Source organism: Serinus canaria, chromosome 2, assembly GCF_022539315.1.
Source record: "Serinus canaria isolate serCan28SL12 chromosome 2, serCan2020, whole genome shotgun sequence".
Taxonomy (NCBI): domain Eukaryota; kingdom Metazoa; phylum Chordata; class Aves; order Passeriformes; family Fringillidae; genus Serinus; species Serinus canaria.
In genome coordinates this window covers 110,269,540-110,287,250 of record NC_066315.1, presented here as the reverse complement: position 1 = coordinate 110,287,250, position 17,711 = coordinate 110,269,540, and the positions used below count along the sequence as shown (strand labels likewise).

The 17,711-nt window shown below is 39.9% G+C and overlaps 1 pseudogene; it reads right to left on the bottom strand.

Annotated features, from left to right (window-relative positions):
- The window catches only part of LOC115485399 (uncharacterized), a 133,636-nt pseudogene that overhangs the window by 71,033 nt on the left and 44,892 nt on the right, over positions 1–17,711 (bottom strand).

The window sequence follows — 17,711 nt, the reverse complement described above, 5'->3', positions numbered from 1 at the left end:
TCAAGGAAATTCAACTGAATTAGGCCTCTGACCTGGTTTTCTCAGTGTCGCCCATCTCAGTTTCAATGTCTGGAAATTCACTGAAGCAGAAACTGCATTTATTTTGTTTATAATATATTTATTTTAGGCCCTACTCTGTATACCAAACTTATTATTGCTTTTGGACCCAGTATTTTAGTACAGTATTTAGGAAATAAATGTGGCGATGTCATAGCAGGGATTAAAAAAAAAAGGAAAGGGAAAAGAAATATAGTTTTATTTATAAGTTGATGTATAGGCACTGTACTGTAATGGAGTTTAAATCTCAAAAGCGTTGCTTTATATTTGCTTTATAGGACTATAAGAGCCAAATAATGACATTTAAATGATCTATTCCATTAACATTGTATCATTTTGTCAATCTGGAATGTATTTTAATCAAAAGCCCCCTTGAAATGGTCTCCTTTGTTGTATTTTCTTTTTGGCTCATTTTATCAACATCTGTTATGTTTATACAATATGAATTAAAACTTCGGAATTCTGTTTGTACTCAGCTACTTTTGTTGAGAATGTAACGTCCCAGGATTGGCAGTGTTTATGTAAATCAGTGCGGCTGACACAGCCATCATAAACAAATGAGAAAATATAACAAACATATTGTTCATGGAGGAAATGTTTGTTTTTAGAGTTGGCTTCAGTCTTACCAGATTGATGAAGAGTTGCTGATACCAGGGATCTGTAGTGCAGCGATTCAGCAGCATGGCTGGGCGCGACAGACTGGGCAGCTTCTCCACCGTTATCTGGAAAAGGCAAGAACGCATTTCTCTTTCCTTCTGTCCAGCACATTAGAGGTTCAAAAGACTCCCAAGACTCCTAACAAAAAGACTTCTAGCAGAGCTACACCAGCAGAACTTGTCCAAACTTTATAAATTCTTTTGCCAGTAAGACTTAAATTAGCAATTGAAATTAGAGCACTCTTCGGTTATAAATTTTTGTTTTCCTTTACTGTAACTGTATCTCTGTTAAGACAATGTCAATTGTACTGGCTTAGGGGTGAGGTTTTTCATGCTGTTAAATTTCATGCCCTAAGTGGTAATTACATGATAGCATAGTGCAGAAATATGCAGCAAAACTGGTATCAGCCATCAGCTGAGCTTCAGCCATTTTCCATTAGGAATATCTATTGGAGTGCTGGCACCTCATCATACATAACTGCCCTGATCCTTCTTAACATTATTTTGCCAGCCACATTCCCATGTGCAGACCAAGTTTCAGTAACACATGATGACTTTCCAGTTGGGCCTGTATAAATTCCTTAAACTACATTACTAATCTTGCCTTAGAAACTCACAATTTTCTTCCACTATGCCTAAAATTTACTATTTCTAAAAATCCTTTGGTCATCTGTCAAGGGGAAGAATGCTAGATGCTTTTCAAGTTTGAAAGCTTTTATAAACATTCATCATTCAGAGAGGTGCTATCCCATAGTGAATTAAATATTATAGCAGTTCTGCTATCCATAGAGAAGTCAAGAAAGAGAAGAGTAGAATGGCCTATCTGAGCAGAGAAATTCTTTACCAGCAGTCTTGCACAACTTCCAGACTCTGAGTGGCATTATAGTTTATGAGATATGTCCCTGGTCAGTAAGTTCTCTGGTCATCCTTCTTTATCTCAACCACATATGTTACATAATCTCTTCATGGAGTACTCATCCTAAATCACCCAAATATGCTTATTAAACAAGGAAAGAACTGAAAGAGAGATTACCTTCTAATAGGAGAGCAGAGATGGGGTGAAAGACTCATCATTTGTCTCCAGTTCAGAGATATGCTTTTTCTCCAGCAGTATGCACAGCCTTAACCCGAAGTTAAGAGCAGACAGCTACATTCATTATAATGGGCAAATTTTAAACAGCAAGTACACAATGCCTTAGCATCATGATGACATCACAAATCCTGTGTGTAGGTTTGGGTTGTTGATATAAGAAGGACATCAAACTATTAGAGTGTGTCAGGGGAAGGTAACCAGTATGGTAAAAGGCCTCATGGACAAGACATAGGGCAGTGGCTGAGGCTGCTTGTTTTGTTCAGCTTGGAGAAAAGAAGGCTAAGGGATGGACCCATCATAGTCTACAAGTTCCCCAAGGACAGCAGTGGAGTGGGAGGTGCTGATCCACTCTCTGGTGACCAGCGGTAGGATACAGGGAAATAGAATGAAGCTGCATCAGGAGAGTTACTTATGGGTCCCTTCCAACTTGAGATATTCTCTGATTCTAAAGTTTTAGTGCGCTGACCACACATTTGGCTTTCCTAAACATCCATTAGCAATAGCAGCATCACACAGATATTTGCTGATTTAAGTTTGGCATATTAGCTTAAAAGACATCGCCTATCCAACATGTTCTTTTTGACCTCTCCTTGGCCTTGCCCTGGGCAGGACCAGCTCATGAACTGTGTAGTTAGCACCCAACAAGACAATACCTGTAATAAGCAAATACAATTACCTAGATGCAAGTAGGTAGACTGTTATTGCTTCCCTCATCCTTCTTAAGTGATAGCTACATTAAAACAAGATCTGCCAAAATACTATGTCTTGTTTTAAATCATTAGTGAAGCCTTTGTTCACAGACCTTAATGCACTCTAGCATTCATTAAGACATCTAATATTATTGCTGACTTAGTAATGTTAAAATGGATATTTTTATAAATTAATTTATAATTTCAAACCTTTCTTCAGAGTTCTACATTTCTGCATTACACAGGTAAGGCCTTGAAAAGCAAGATACGTAAAATTGTTATTTTTATCTTAGAATTTGTTTGCTACACTCACACACAGACACACACACACACTCTCCATTCATACTATCCACTTCTCAGCTTTGAACTTACATTTTGATAACAGATACCTTGGGGACCACCGCAGATCTTTATGGTTTGTAGCATACTTAACATCGTGCTAGCCTTATTCTGTGATTACAGCTAGGAGCTAGGAGTTAATACAGTAGTACAAAGTTGTGCAATATACTGCTAAATTATGTGCTTGATGAACTCAGAGGAGAACAGACACCTAATCTTCATTAGGACATCAGAAGAAATATAAACAACATACCAAGTGGCTTTTGTGACTGGAACACCAAGTATAAGCTGGGAATTTTTTAACTGAGTATTTCTGTGTCCAAAAATACTGTCTTATCCAAACCAAAACATGTTATGGGGATTTACTAGTTTTAATATAAATGTCTCCTAGGAAAGATTAGTCTGCCTCAAGGTGTTATTAGCACTCCACAGCAGAGGGCTTACACTGAGGTCTTTAGCCATTTTAAAGATTCCATGACTCCATGATTCTAAGAAAACATGCCTGCCTGGTCCAAAAGATCCTAGAGACTGGATATGGAAGAACTAGGTTCAAGTCCTTTTTTGTGAAATACCATTTAAAGGAAGATATTTTGTGAGAATCTACCTCTGCATTTTTGTACAGATCTGGAACACATATTTGAAGAAAACTATCCCTTCCACCTCCTGAAAGTTAACATTGGAGAGACGATCCCTTTCTCCTGAAATGGTCAGTTGTTTCCCTATGTAATCTTGAAATCCTCATTTTTTCAATGGCTTTGGTCTCTCATCTAAGGTTCTCAAAGGGATTTTTATAAATAAGTATGCGTGTGAGAGTATAACTTGTGGAAAAACATTAGTTCTGAAGGAAATTAGTAGCACAGCCAGAAATACTAGGAGTCTGTCACCTGCTCCCACCTTTAAAGCACATCCCATTCACAGGACAGAGAAGGAATTGGGTATTCTTCGTAACTATTGAAACTTTATTTGTCTCAATTTAATATCTGACTGGCTTTGGTTTTAATAAAATCTCTTTCAGATTACTAAAATAATCTGCAGCAGCGGTAATGGCTGAGCAAATACTTTGCCCTGGGCTCACATCTCCCCTCCTGGGAAAATCGCTGATCTTCCCTAAGCCTCCTACCACATGCATGCCATCATGTGGACATGTAGCATGGACAATTAATGGACTTGGTTTTGAGGACAATGATGAGAACACACTACTAAGGCATGCTACAGCAGGCAGGACCTCTTCCACTCAGACTACGTTTGGAGGAGTAAATGGAGAAAAACACAATATATTCAGAGTATATTCACTGCAGCAGGGGGTATGGAGAAGAAACTAATCCATTCATTCCCTATGAATTACCTTTTGTGCATTACATACTTCGTTCTGCAAGACTGTCTAAAGGTTCACATTCTACAGTATTTCACAAAAAAGGTCTGTAATTATTCTAAGAGACATAAATACACAGATCTAAATTGTGCTCCGAGATCATCATGCACAGCTCCAAGAAGTCTACTTCAAGAAAGATCACTGGGCCAGAAATACTCCCAAGACTTTTATCCTAACATGTATAGACAGCAAGTGTGAAAGTTATGATCCACCCTGATCCTCAGCCAGACTCTGTTTGCTCAGGTCAAAAACACTGTTCAGGTCTGTAGTCCAGACTGCACCATTTTCCACTTGAACATGATGCTGGAATTAAGGAAACAGTAACATTCACCATGAGCTGAAAGAGCAGAAACATTTGTTCATCACTAGTGGTTTGTTGGCTGGTTTTGGCAGCTTGCAATTTGCTCGGCACCGCTCTTAACTAAACCCAGCAGGGAGTCACTTAACAAAACTTTGAAAAGTGTGAGAGAAATTTGGATAGTCAAAAAAAAAAGCACACACAAACACAATGAAGGAAATCGTTGGAACATTTCTGATAAGAATCCAAGCCTATTAAAAACTGCCATATTATGGAGAAAAATGAGCATACATTATTTCACTTGGACTTCCAGAAGTCAGGCTTCAGAGGTATAACAACATCATTCTTTGATGTTACATACAACATCCTTCCTATCACATCATCAAGCCTTAGAAAGCAGACCAAACATGTTTCTTGCACTATTTTGTGAGGTTTAACAGGAAGTGCTGAGATTCAGACTTGGACTCTGCAATTGTTCGTTTACTCTTTATTTATTTAAGAAGGAAGAAAACTCTTAAGTAGGGAATCTCATTTCATAGATACCCTGGCAAGGCATTGCAGTAGTTTCATATGCTCTATCTGTTATAAAGCATGTATCATGAAGATACACCTAATTAAGATAACACATTATTATTCCAATATCCACATGTCAGTTTTGGCATGGAAGTCAGGAATGAAAAGTATCTGACAGCTGATTGTGTCACTCTTCTTGTCAAGATGGCCAATTATCTGAGGAAACTACAAATTCTAAATATTGGGTGAGTGACATAAAAGCAACTACAGCTCCAAAGTAGCTGCAAATGAACAGAAGGAACATTAAAAGGTGATGCAACTGGCAAAATCATTCAGGGCAGGACTCTCCTAAACAGAACGGATAAAATAGCTACACAAAGGGACAAGGGGAGGAGGGAGGATTAAAGAACATGAAGCATAATTTTTTCATTTACTTGAGAAAGATTTAGGCTTATTTCTCCTGCCTTAATCCACCAAAAGTACCTGGTTTTTTGGATTTTTTTAGAGCTGATTTTATCTGTTGTTTTGGCCAATATTCAATGCAATCATTTGCCTGACATGAAATAGTGTTGTGCTTTTATAAACATGTAAAAAAGAGTATTCTGCATATAGTGAGCTAGACAGCAGATAAGGACTAGGTCATCACATATCAGGAACTGTTTTAAATCAACCAAGTCTTCATCTTACACAATAAAATCTCAGGGTTACAGGGTTGTTTCAGGTTAGGCAGACTAAATCATTACTGTTTACTTAATATTTCGTTCTTCAAATGAAGAGGGAGCGTTGCATGAATTTTTGGCATCTTACCTAAAAGATGATAAAAAGGTCACTATCAAGTACTAGGCTGAGGTTTTCCAGAGCCAAGATCAAATTCTGTCTATGTTACAGCTTTTCAAAGGATACTGAGCAAATATTTAATTTCTGTACCTCAGTTTTCAAATCTACAATACAGAGATTTCATCTACATCAGGGCTGTGTTTTGAAGTTAATACTCATTACTTAAGTTGCCACTTGTCAGGTTTTATAGGCAACATCATCAGAGTGAATGAGCACATAGCAAGTCCACAGCCTCAACATGAAAATGCTAAGGCAGCTGTTAATAAATTGTGAATGCAAACTTTATTTTTCAGACCTGCAGAAAGGCTAGATTTTAGAAAAGTATGAGGACTTAAAATCAGATTTGTGTTTCCCTACAAGCTGGCTTGATTTTAGGCAGACTTTGAATTTCAGAGGAGCCTACCACACATTTAAACGGCAGGACAAGCATGTGATCAGTCTTTCCATTCACACACCCGTTTTCCCCATGCCTATATTTGATTTCGACATTTAACAACCCTCTGCACTTGCCTGAAAGCCACCCACATGCTGCAGTGTGGCTGCATACGTTTTTAATTTGGCTTTTTGGGTTAGCACACAGCTTCTGCAACACTCCAGTTCTCCCTGCAAAGGGCTCCATCACAAAGTCCTACAGCACCTGCACAATTATTTGTAAGGCCAAGCAGGCCTACTTATTTTAGAAGGATCATATAATGTTTTTCTTTGGAAGAAACTTTTCGCACTTTGGATATGAAATAAAACCACTGCCACAGAGTCTATAAACCTTCCTCCATCTGTGTTATTCATGAGCTACAGTGCCCCAGGACCCTGACAATGCATGGGAGGATCGTAATGTCCAGGGCTTTTGTTGAAAGCACTGAATTCTATTGATTTAAATAGGCAAGATTACTGTATAGTGTATCGTTGAAATTAACTAGAGCAGCTCTTCAAAAGCAGGAGGCTGGACAGTAAAAACAATCAATGTGCTGACAGACTCTACCCTCTAACATGAAACCAAGTAATCACACAGGCACTTTGGTATTGCCATCAGATATTGCTGTCAGCTCCCTAGTCTGCACACCTAAAAATAGTATTCAAGTCCTTAATGTGCTTCCCCTCCCCTTTTTTCTTCTTTGCTGTCTGAGTTCAGATGAAGCCTTCAAACCACTGCCAAAGGTGTTTCTAGGTTTGATCAGACCTGGTAGAATCACCATTGCCCAGAATGTACAGCAAGAGCAAGTGAAAAGGAAGGGGGCAAGTTGACCATGATCTTCTGGTAAGGAAAAAACCCATTTTTATCTCCATTTATTGCATGAACTTAGCAGACTTCTGCATATGATTGAGTAACTTTGCATTCTTGTGATCTAAACTTAGCAATCTCTCCACAACAGTGCCAGAAGAAAAAGGCTCTCCAACGATCTTTCAAACCCATATCAGTTATTTTGAAAGTGCCAGCAGCAAGGCTGTCACAATATTAAGGTAGATATCACTAGCTCAGTAATTAATTTATGAATTAAATGTTTCAGGTCTCCATTCATCTTTAACTTTCCTTTCTCTAAGCTGTTGCACCGCGTCACTACTGAAAGCAAGTACCTCTTCTCTTGCTAACTAAAATAAAAGTATTACCTTATTAAAACAGTGTGTGAGGACTCTATGAACACATGTGCATGCACAAGCCTTGAGAGCAGTGTTTCATTAGTCCCAGCTGGGAGTGTAGATTAAAGAAAAATGCCAGAAACCATACCTACAGTCTGACATATCTATGATATGTTGCAATGCCTGATATGTTCTGTGGGAAAGGAGATCTATATGCTATACTCAGTTTCACTGAAGGGCTTGGCAGAAAGCATTCCTGACTCACAACAGTGTCTGTTCACTGGACTGGCCAGAGGGGAGTCATACCTAATAAACTGCCATAAAATACACATGCACACACCACTTTGGATCATTGATTTCACTGCTAAAGGATGTTACTGTGTATTACAGCTTTAAGTTTTCAACTTTGTCATATTTTCTAAACTCTGATCTCTTCAATTTACTTTCAGTTATGTGACATTCCCCTTTAGCAGAGCGAAAGCATGCATTAGCTAAACAATGTGGTTTGGATTTAGCGTTCCCATGCATCATTGTGAAAATGTTTGTCTCAGCAATAGTGTCATTATTGTTACTGGGAACAGCTGCTCTACTATGTCTTCTGATTGAGGAGAGCAGAGTATCTCCCTTCCCATACCACCTCACAAGCAGGGAATCTAAAGCAAGACCATTGAGTAGAAGTAGTTCATGAGCACACACCGTTCTGTACCTGGCTTCCTCTGACCACAAAGGAAGCAGAAAGTGCAGGAGCACAGCAAAGAACAGCAGCAAAATAGATATTGCCAATATTTAGAAACAAAAATAAATACAGAAATGAAGTTTGGCTCCCTCCTCTGGCAGTTCTTCTGGATCTGGATGGGGACTAACCTGAGGCAGAAATCCTCCTCACTCAGGTGCAGCTTTCTGGCAGCTCAGCTCCATTAGACATGACATCCTTTGAGCGAGAATTGGAGCAGGGAGTTTGCTGCTGATCAGGCGGATGTTTAATATCTCCCTTGAGTTTCTGAAGTGGAAAGATGTAACTCTCAGCATTCTTGCCAGTGCTCCCAGCCCCACTGAAGTCAGTTTCCACATCCAGATCTACAAGAGCGCTGGAGTCCCGCTGGGTTTGCTGGGAGCATCCCAGCGGCAGTGCTGTGCTCTGCAGGCCTGTGCAGCTCGGCTCAGGCCAGCTGGACATTTCTAAGGAAAGCTTACAAAACATATTTGTGTGATTACACAGAGCAGCAGGCTTTAACTCACCTTTCAGAACAAGACCTTCAGAGGTAATTAAGTTTTATTTTAAGATGGATTGAATCTGGTTTCCAGGGTATTAGACCTTTTGAAATGTCTTTGGATGGGAGGCCATGTTTTCAGTCAGTAGGCGTTTCTGCAAGTCTGGCTTCTAATCACATTTTAGCTATATGAAGGCCACCGCTTTTTGATGTATTTTATATTTTGAAAGGATCTTAGATTCCCAACTTTGTCCTGAAAATTAAGTACTCTAAACACTTAATTTGTATCAAACAAACTTAAGTAAGCTAATCACACAGTCAATACACTCTTGCGTAGCATATCCATAACATACAATCATAAAACCATAGAATGGTATGGATTGCAAAGAATCTTAGAGATAATCTAGTTCCAGCCCTGCATAGGCATGGACATCTCCCATAGACCAAGGTGGTCAATGACCCATCCAGTCCGACCTTAAATGCTTCCAGGGATGGGACATCCAACTGTGATAAAACAGTTTGAACAAGCATGGTAAAGCACAATGATTTTTGACAACTTTACCTTCAATATTGTATTTAAATTTCTTTTTGGCTTCAAAGAACCTATTTCAATCAACCACAAATGCTGAAGTTCTAGTAAACTTGATGGGTGAGAAGAGATGGGGTTTCCTAGGTGAAAAAATACACACAAAAATGCAGACACAATGCCAAAAAATTTCACATCCCCCTAAAGAAGTAGCATAAAACCTTAAAACCAAGTTTTACCCATTTCTGCTTTGACAGTTATATTCTGTACAGTCTGCTTACCATCAGAGATATCGTGGTTTCTGCATAATTACTTTATCCCAGTCAAATTAAATCAAGCAAAAAAAACCCTTTTCCTTCATCTAAAAGATAGACAAACAGAATGCAGAGTAATGGCTAACAGCTGTGTAGGTAAGAGTACAGAGGCAAGCACAGGGAATCCAGCCCTCAGCCTGACAGGAGGAGAGGTACGTATGGCACAGATCTGAGAGCCTCAGGCGTGAACAAAATGGCTTATTTGTTATGGTAAAATTCCCAAACAGGCTACTCAGTGGTATTTGTCAACCTCGTATTTTCTCCAGGAAAATTGTCTCGCAGCTGTGTTCAAGACACAAATTAAGATTGCTGGGCAGCATTCCAGCTCTTGACTCTCTTCACCATTTTTCCTCAAAGGACACAGAGGGGACAGCTCCTGGTCTAACAAGACTCCAGCATGCACCTGCTTTACTTCAACGGACACCAGGAGGATTTAACCACAGTACAGAAAAGCTGCTCCCTAATTTTCCTTGGCAAAAGTGAAGGCACAGGCAAAAAAGGCCACTAACATCAGAACACTCCCTGGGAGGAACATGGTATTCATCAGTCACAAATATGCAGGAAACCGACATAAAACAAGGAATAAACAGCATCTCCAGGAAAAAAAGCACCTAGGTAGAGAACACATTGTCATCCATTACACATGCCTGTAGAGGGAAGCAATCAGAGGATGCAAATCATGGCAACAATGGTGTTGCTGCTGACCATGGAGTATCATCACCCCCCATGTTATATCCCAGACGTGTCCACAGACAGGGAAAAGAACTTCATTACCTACAGCTTTTCTCCTTAAATCCTCCATGTCTCCTGGTTTTACTGTGCTTTACATTATGAAGTAACCTCTGGCAAAGAAGATGGAGCAGCAAAACACAAGTGATGATATGTCTAATCTCTTCATCATGTCAAAGAACCACTTCATTGCCCCACAATGGCCCTACACCAGTACATTGTAACATATGTGGAAATGAAAAAATAGCTCTTTTTTCAGATTCGGTCTCACAGAAATTAGGCAGAAGCATAACTCTATCTTTTCCCACTGGAGGATGATCTGGAGCCACAATCTAGAGCAGCCAAGACAAAAGAGAGCCAAGGGACCTCCCAACAACTCCTCAAAATGCATTTACAGCCTCATGCTGTTTCTCTGGCAGAAACGGCCTGGGAAGGAAGGCAGTAGTCCTATCCTCAGGTCACTCTGAAGAATGAATTCCACCTAGCCAGGAGGGCATGTCATTGAGGGCATGACATTTATAGCTCTCAGGAGACTCAGGGCTAACACATTCATAAACAGCTCAGCTCAGCTGCAGTCACTGGGGGGCAACAGGGGAGGCATTTCAGCTGCAGTGTGAAAGAATAGCCTGTTTTGTTCTGATGTGCAAGTATCATCACTACTGTGGGAGAAACGAAGGGGGCCAGCCAGTTCCTCAACCCTCTGTGCTGCACACAGTAAATCGATCAACCATCAATGCATCAAGTCCACCACCAAGTTCTGTGCATGCCTGGGAAACCCTTGCAGGGTTCAGTTTGAAGAACGTGTAGCCACACGTTCCTCAAACTGAACTCTGCAAGGGTTTCCCAGGCATGCACAGAGCTCTTACTGTGGCAAAGTGTCAAATGTATTACTCTAAGGAGATCTTTGTTTTGGAAACTTGCTTCTCAGCTACAGCTTGCTTCCTCTTTAACAATTTTAAGGCCAAGAAGTTTTCTTTAGTAGTTGCTTTTGTTTTTATTTCCCACTGCTTGCTCAGCTGGGGAAGATAACAGTTTCAGATTTAGGTCACCCATGGAAAAACGTGTTTGGTGATCTCATGTTGATCCCCAGTGGGTAACTATCCAGATCACAAAGAGTAGGAGAAAAATCTAGCCCCACTAGGCAGATCTGGAAGATTTGGGGGAGAGGGGGAGGCATGTCTGTGTTTTTCTTTAATAAAACTGGAATATCTACATGTTTGCTACAGGCCAACACTAAGGTGCATTTGTAGGCCTATGCAAATTCCAGCCAACATTGCTTGGCCACCATCCTTGCTTTTGTAGGAACTGGCATTGACCTTTTTTCTTCAAAGGGTCAGAATCACTCATATGTATTATGAAACATAACAACACTTCATCCGTATACAGCAACTCTCATTGCTACAGTTTCCAAGTGTGGCCAGGTACTGAATAACTTTTACATTTGGACCAAATTTACAGTGTTTTGTCCATGCTTATTTCATGAGAAAAAAATGGTACAAAAAAACATATAAATGAGAAACATTATTAAAAAATTATGAGCTGCCACTGCCTTCGTGCAAGCTTGGCAGGCTGTTTGTTACTTTCCCTTCATTAGCTTGTTACTCCATTCTTTTCAACCTAATAACAACATTTTTGTTCAAGAGAGGAAAAAATCCAACCACCATATTCGAGAATCAATAATTACATCCAAGGCAACTCTCAGCAAAAACATCATAGCAATTATTTTTTACATCTTCCCCAAGCCACCTTTTTAAGATATGTCAGACAAGCCACACATCCTCCACTTTAACATTATTGATGTACAAGATGGGTAAATAACTTATCACTTTTCTGCTGTGGTCACATCACATCTGTACAGGATTTCCTTGGTTTTCATAGGGTAAGAGGTTGAACAGCACTTTTCTCCTTTAAGGAGTTCACAGCATTTGTCATCTTGGTCTTGAGAGTTACGTGCTGCAAGAGCTGTAATTCCATGAGTAAGATGGAAAACCTAAACCCTAACTGCTCCTGGTCATGAATACACAAATTCCATGACACAACACATTACTGGAGATTTGTTTCAGAGGATGACTGCAGAGCATTCCCTTCCCAGCGCTGGTGAGAACAGCAGAACAGCAAAGTCACCTGCGGTCCCTGCTGGGGACAAGGCATTCAAAATTCATCATGAAAGTCCTCAAGCCACTAGGCAAACACTGGGACAAGAAGGGGTATGGTCACAGCACCCCAGAACACAATTCTTGCACCCAGACAACCTCTCTGAATGTGTTTCACTGGAGTGAGGTACCTACTAGCCAAAAAAGCTATTTGATTCTTCTTTGTCAACCATTTATAATATTATCTTGGTTTTATTCAAAACAGTCTAGCAACAGCTCGTTTATGCTGAAAGTCACAGGGAAACAAACTTCTTCCTTCATCCCTTTGAAAAAGCTCTAACAGAATGTATCACCAAAGAGCTCTGAAGATTGAGAAAACCACAACCCTACCAGAATTTTCAGGGAGCATCAGCTTTTCTCTGCAGGCACCTCTCTTTGGAGTGTCCTAGTATCAGCCTTCCTTTCCACCTTTTTGCATCCTCTGACACCAATTTGCTCTGCATTATAAAGCACAACAGTATTTACATGAACTCTGCATATGCCTCAGCAGCCTGGGCCTGTAAAGTGAATTTTAAAGGAACTTCAGCAGTAGCTGTTGCTAGTGTGCTTTCTAGTTTTATTGCTGTCAACAGCTGAGAACTAAAAAAGCACACTAGTTTATGCTCTATAATATCTTCAGACTGGTACATAGTGCAGACGACCACTTAGAAATTTAGGTTTTAGGGCCTTAGCACATTTTGTATTAATTGTGTTTATGATAACATCATTGTGAGGAAACAAGTATATGTATCACACACAAGTATACAAGACTGCTCTTATTGATGTCATTACTCCTCTAGGCCACTGAAACTCAAAGAATTCCCACTGTAAAATTCTCATTGCGAGAAGATATTTGTCTTCCTAAAAGATTTATACAAACTGTTTCACTTGTCACTGAAGCAAGTTCAAAATTTTTTTTTAAATATTCTTTCAGCTGCTTTTAGTTCATCCTTGAAAATTTGTTATACAGTAGGCAGATGGGCAAGGACTAATCAAATCTCCACCAATGATGCACAGATAGTTTTTTTCCACAATCCACACTGACAAAAAGAAATACTTCTATCCTTGTATGCTCACAGGTAGCTCCAAGTGCCATGCAGTTAAGGAGATAAAACAGAAGTGGATAAAAAAAGAACTCTGTACAAGAAAATATATAGAATACTCCAGCCATTCAGGACAAAAGAAGCCATGAAAATCATGAAAAATTATAATATTGCTAAACAAAACTGGCCATCTGTTTTTATTACATGTGTCCACTTTTGTTGTTGGAAGCAGAATTCATAGGGCTTTGCTGTGTGAACTCCAATGCAGTAGGAGGTGCATATGCATCTTCTCCTTTTCTCTAGGATACTCAAAGTGGAAATTAAGTCACTGCCTCTCCCACTCATGACCCACCACTCAAAGGACAGTCTTAATATCCCTTCCTAAAAGGATGAATTCACTCTTGCTGTCATATGAAATACAGTACCACAAATACTTCATTTATCAGGAGATTTTATATGCCTTTTGAGAGTGCCCCATATGGCAAGGATTCCTTTAGTCTGATTCTTGTTTACCCTAGCATGTTACTTCCAGTGACTTTGTTGCTTATCTTGTCTGCAATATGATTTATGTTAACTCATTTCCTGTAAAAGCATACACTAATAAAATGAAAAAAAAAAAAAGTGAAGAAAGAGCGGGCCAGCTTTGAATTGGCATGGGAAATGTCATGAGTAACTGGATTCAAATCCTTTAAAATTACTGTTTCAGTGAACCTTTAAGTCTCCAAAGGGCATTTTTCCCTTTTTGTGCTGTTCTCATAAGATCATTTCATTGTTGCTGTTTCCATAAATTCCTGATGCAATAGATGACTTTGTGCTAGAAAGGACCTGGGTCCTTTCTTTAAACAACACCTGCTTTTCATGCTAAAGGAAGAAAGAACAAGTTTCATATACATCCCAAATAATCTTCACAAACAGATGCTTAAAGAAAAAAAAAATCATCTGATAAGCAGCCAGAAACATCGCATGACATCAATTTGATACCATTTTTACCTTTTACTTGTTCCCTGGAACACCTCTGCACGTTCTGGCTTGGGCCTGCAAACCTCTGGGGTTCAGCCATGGCTTGTATTTGCAAGAAGCCAAGCCAAGGAGGCAATGTTTTCCTTCAGGTGGAGCGCTCTGACGCCAGGCTCCATGACGTCCCTGGCAGAGAACAACTCCAGGTTCAACCTGAAAGACACAAAGCAGACGGCCAAAGGATTACTTAGTAAACAGGAAATGGCATGCTGCACCACGTTAGCATTTGACGAGTTTATAATGTGTTAGTAAATTACTTCAAGATGGAAATCAATCTGCTTTATTTGCAAATGTAAAAAAAAAAAGGAATGTAATTACCCAATAAAAGTGCTTATCAAGCGTTGCCTTGCTTTGTGTGAGATACGTGATAAACTCTACCATGTGCATGGCTTGGTCATCCTAGGCAGGATGTCGTAAGTCCCACTTATCAATTTGCATGACTTTTCATGGTAAAAAAGGATTTTTAATCTGAGCTGAAATCCTCTGGAATTCTGGATGATATCAAATAGATTAAAGTTAAGCACTTTGGAGAAATTCATGCTTACGTTTATCATTGCAATAGGGTTGGATTTTTGCAGCAGTAGCAGCAGCTAGAAAAATTACCCTTTCAAAGATAGTTCACAAATCATATACAGATTCTTCCAGTATGTCCTAATAATTTTCAGGTTCTAGACAAAGTTTCAGGAAATATGAACATACAAAATTGAAAAACACGTGTACCCCCTATTTCTGACAGTTAGGTGAAATGGAAAATAAAGATACTTTCTGCAAAATTTAAGAATCATTTCTATGGAATTATAGTAGGCCAGAATCTTAAAACTGAAATAAACTAACAGCTCTAGTTATAAGCTTGTTTCATAGTTTCTGTTTCCAAAAAAAAAAAAAAACATTAATTATTCTGACTGTCATCTGGACACACCATAAGCCAGAACCTCCTGGTCAGAAACAGGCTGACACAAACCACAGACAGAGACAACTGGAGCATACATTTGCCCGCATCCTGTTTTACCATGGTACCTTTCATCCCTGTGGTAAAAGTAACTCTTTCCATATGCTATTAGTTATTGTCCTCCCTCCTGACAGACATGAGGCTGTTTTCTCAAGCCAGTTATTCTGATGGTTTGTTATATGACCACCTGTCTAAGAGTAAATGAGCTGAGAAGACAATGAACTTCAGACATGGCACCTACAAAGCTGAGGTAAGTTTCTTCCTCTAAACTGGGATGGATTTAAATGAATCCCCAAAAAAATAGTCTTATGTGTATCAAAACACGTCATACCCATCCCCAGTTATATGAAACAGACTGCAGGCAATATAAATTTGGAACATCATTTTATTATAGAGCCACATTTCAGGGGACCAAGAACACCAATTTATGGAAAAAAATGAACCTTTCTGAACTGCATTTTGTTTCTGAGTTAAAATGAGAAGTAATTTACCTTGCAAATCAAAGCGGCTGGGTGGAGAATAAACAAAATTTTTAAATCCCCAAGAGATGTGTTTTTTCATTCTTAACCTCATTGAGTTCCACCAATTAATGAAGTACAAGTGGTGAAACTCAAAGGGAACCATAGATGCTGACAAGCTGCTGTCAGAATTGTGCCACTGTGGCTGCTTGTTGTGTAAAACACTCCACCAAAGGAATTTCATTGTTCCTAAATGAGTAGATTCCTGCTCATCCTCTGCCTCTTTTTTATTTCCATAGGCCAGATAAAAATCTGTATTTGCCTGCCTTAAGCTTTGTCTAGGAATATGATAGACCTAGCACAGTGAACACAATGTGAAAATGTGATTCATGATAATAGCTACTTCCTGAATCACGTGAACTATGTACAAACACCAAATGGTTTTTAAATAAGAGTACTGTGAATACTGTTTCATTCCAGAAATTTCTAGAGTGTACTTCTTAGCAGAGTGTAGACTTTCAGTCTTCACAACTTCACAGTTTTTCTCTGTTGCATAGAAAGCAAATACTCCGTGTTATTGCCGAAACTTATGAAATATCCTTCTGTTTTGTCAAATCAGCCACTTCTAAAAATGTGAGGGATATCTCATTATATGCTTCTGTGGTCTTGGTTTTGTCTGGTATTATGAAGTGTGTGTATTGCCTACATCTACTAAACCCCTAGCATTATCATCAGTGAGCTTTTGCAGAGGTAAGAACACACTAAGGACTGTGCGGATTCACTGCTCATCATCAGTGACATTTCTTTCATGAAGTCTCCTGTCTGTAGGTGTAAGGAATAACTTTGCTTTGGGGGTGTAGGAAAGCAGGCAAAAGAGTTGTTTTATGAAAGACTGTTACAAGGCCAAGGCATCTTTTAAAAGAATTGGCTAAAGAAAGCCTATACCAATATATCACTTCTCAGGTGAACACCAAGCCAAACTGTAGTTGCGCCTGTAGGATCCTAAGAATCAGGGATTGTTCAAGTCAGAAGGGATCTCAGCAGTTCTCTGGACCAGCCTCCTGCTGAAGGTGGGCTCCACCATGAGCTCAAACGATGTCCATTTCTCCTGTCAGGTCTTAAAGACTTCCAAAGGATGAAGCCTGTGCAACCACCTGGGACAGCCTGCACCCCTACCCCAGTGTCCCCATGGTGGGAAGGCATTTCCTCATATCCAGTATGAACACCTCATTTCAACTGGTGCCATTTTCCCTTGTCCACCATGCCCCGCTGTGGAGATAGATCATGGCTCCACGTCCCCAGTGGCCCCCAAAACTATGGGGGTGAGGAGGAGGGCACACACAGTTAGGGGCCTCCAAAGCCACCTTGTCTCCAGGATGAACCAGCCCCAGCTGTGCAGCCTAACAGCATGAGTGGTCCAGCCCTGGCCATTCCAGTTTGTCAGCACCTGCAGTTCTGCTGAAAGCACACTCCACTGTCTCCTCCAAGTCATTTATGGAATTGTTGAACATTTCTGGTGATAGACCCTGCAGAACTCTCCTTGTTAGGCCTCCAGGCAGCTCATGTCCCATTAATCAGCACCCTCTCAGGAAAACCAGCCCTCCAGGTATTTTACCATCTGGCTGTTCAGCCTCTAGACTGAAGACACTGGATACAAGAATATGGTGCAGAACAGTGTCAAAAACCTTGCTGACCTTCACAACCACAAGCTTGCCCAAATGCCTCCCAAAGGACACTTTGCTCAGCTGGGGAGTGCCACTGCTGCTGCACACTTGTGTTGGTGCATCAAAGGCCTTGGTTTTGAAATGCAGTTTCAAGCAAGGACATTTTATTTACCATGCTGAAAATGCCTTTTTATGGAATAATGCAGGGTACTTACATTTGGATTTTATCAAGTAAGCCT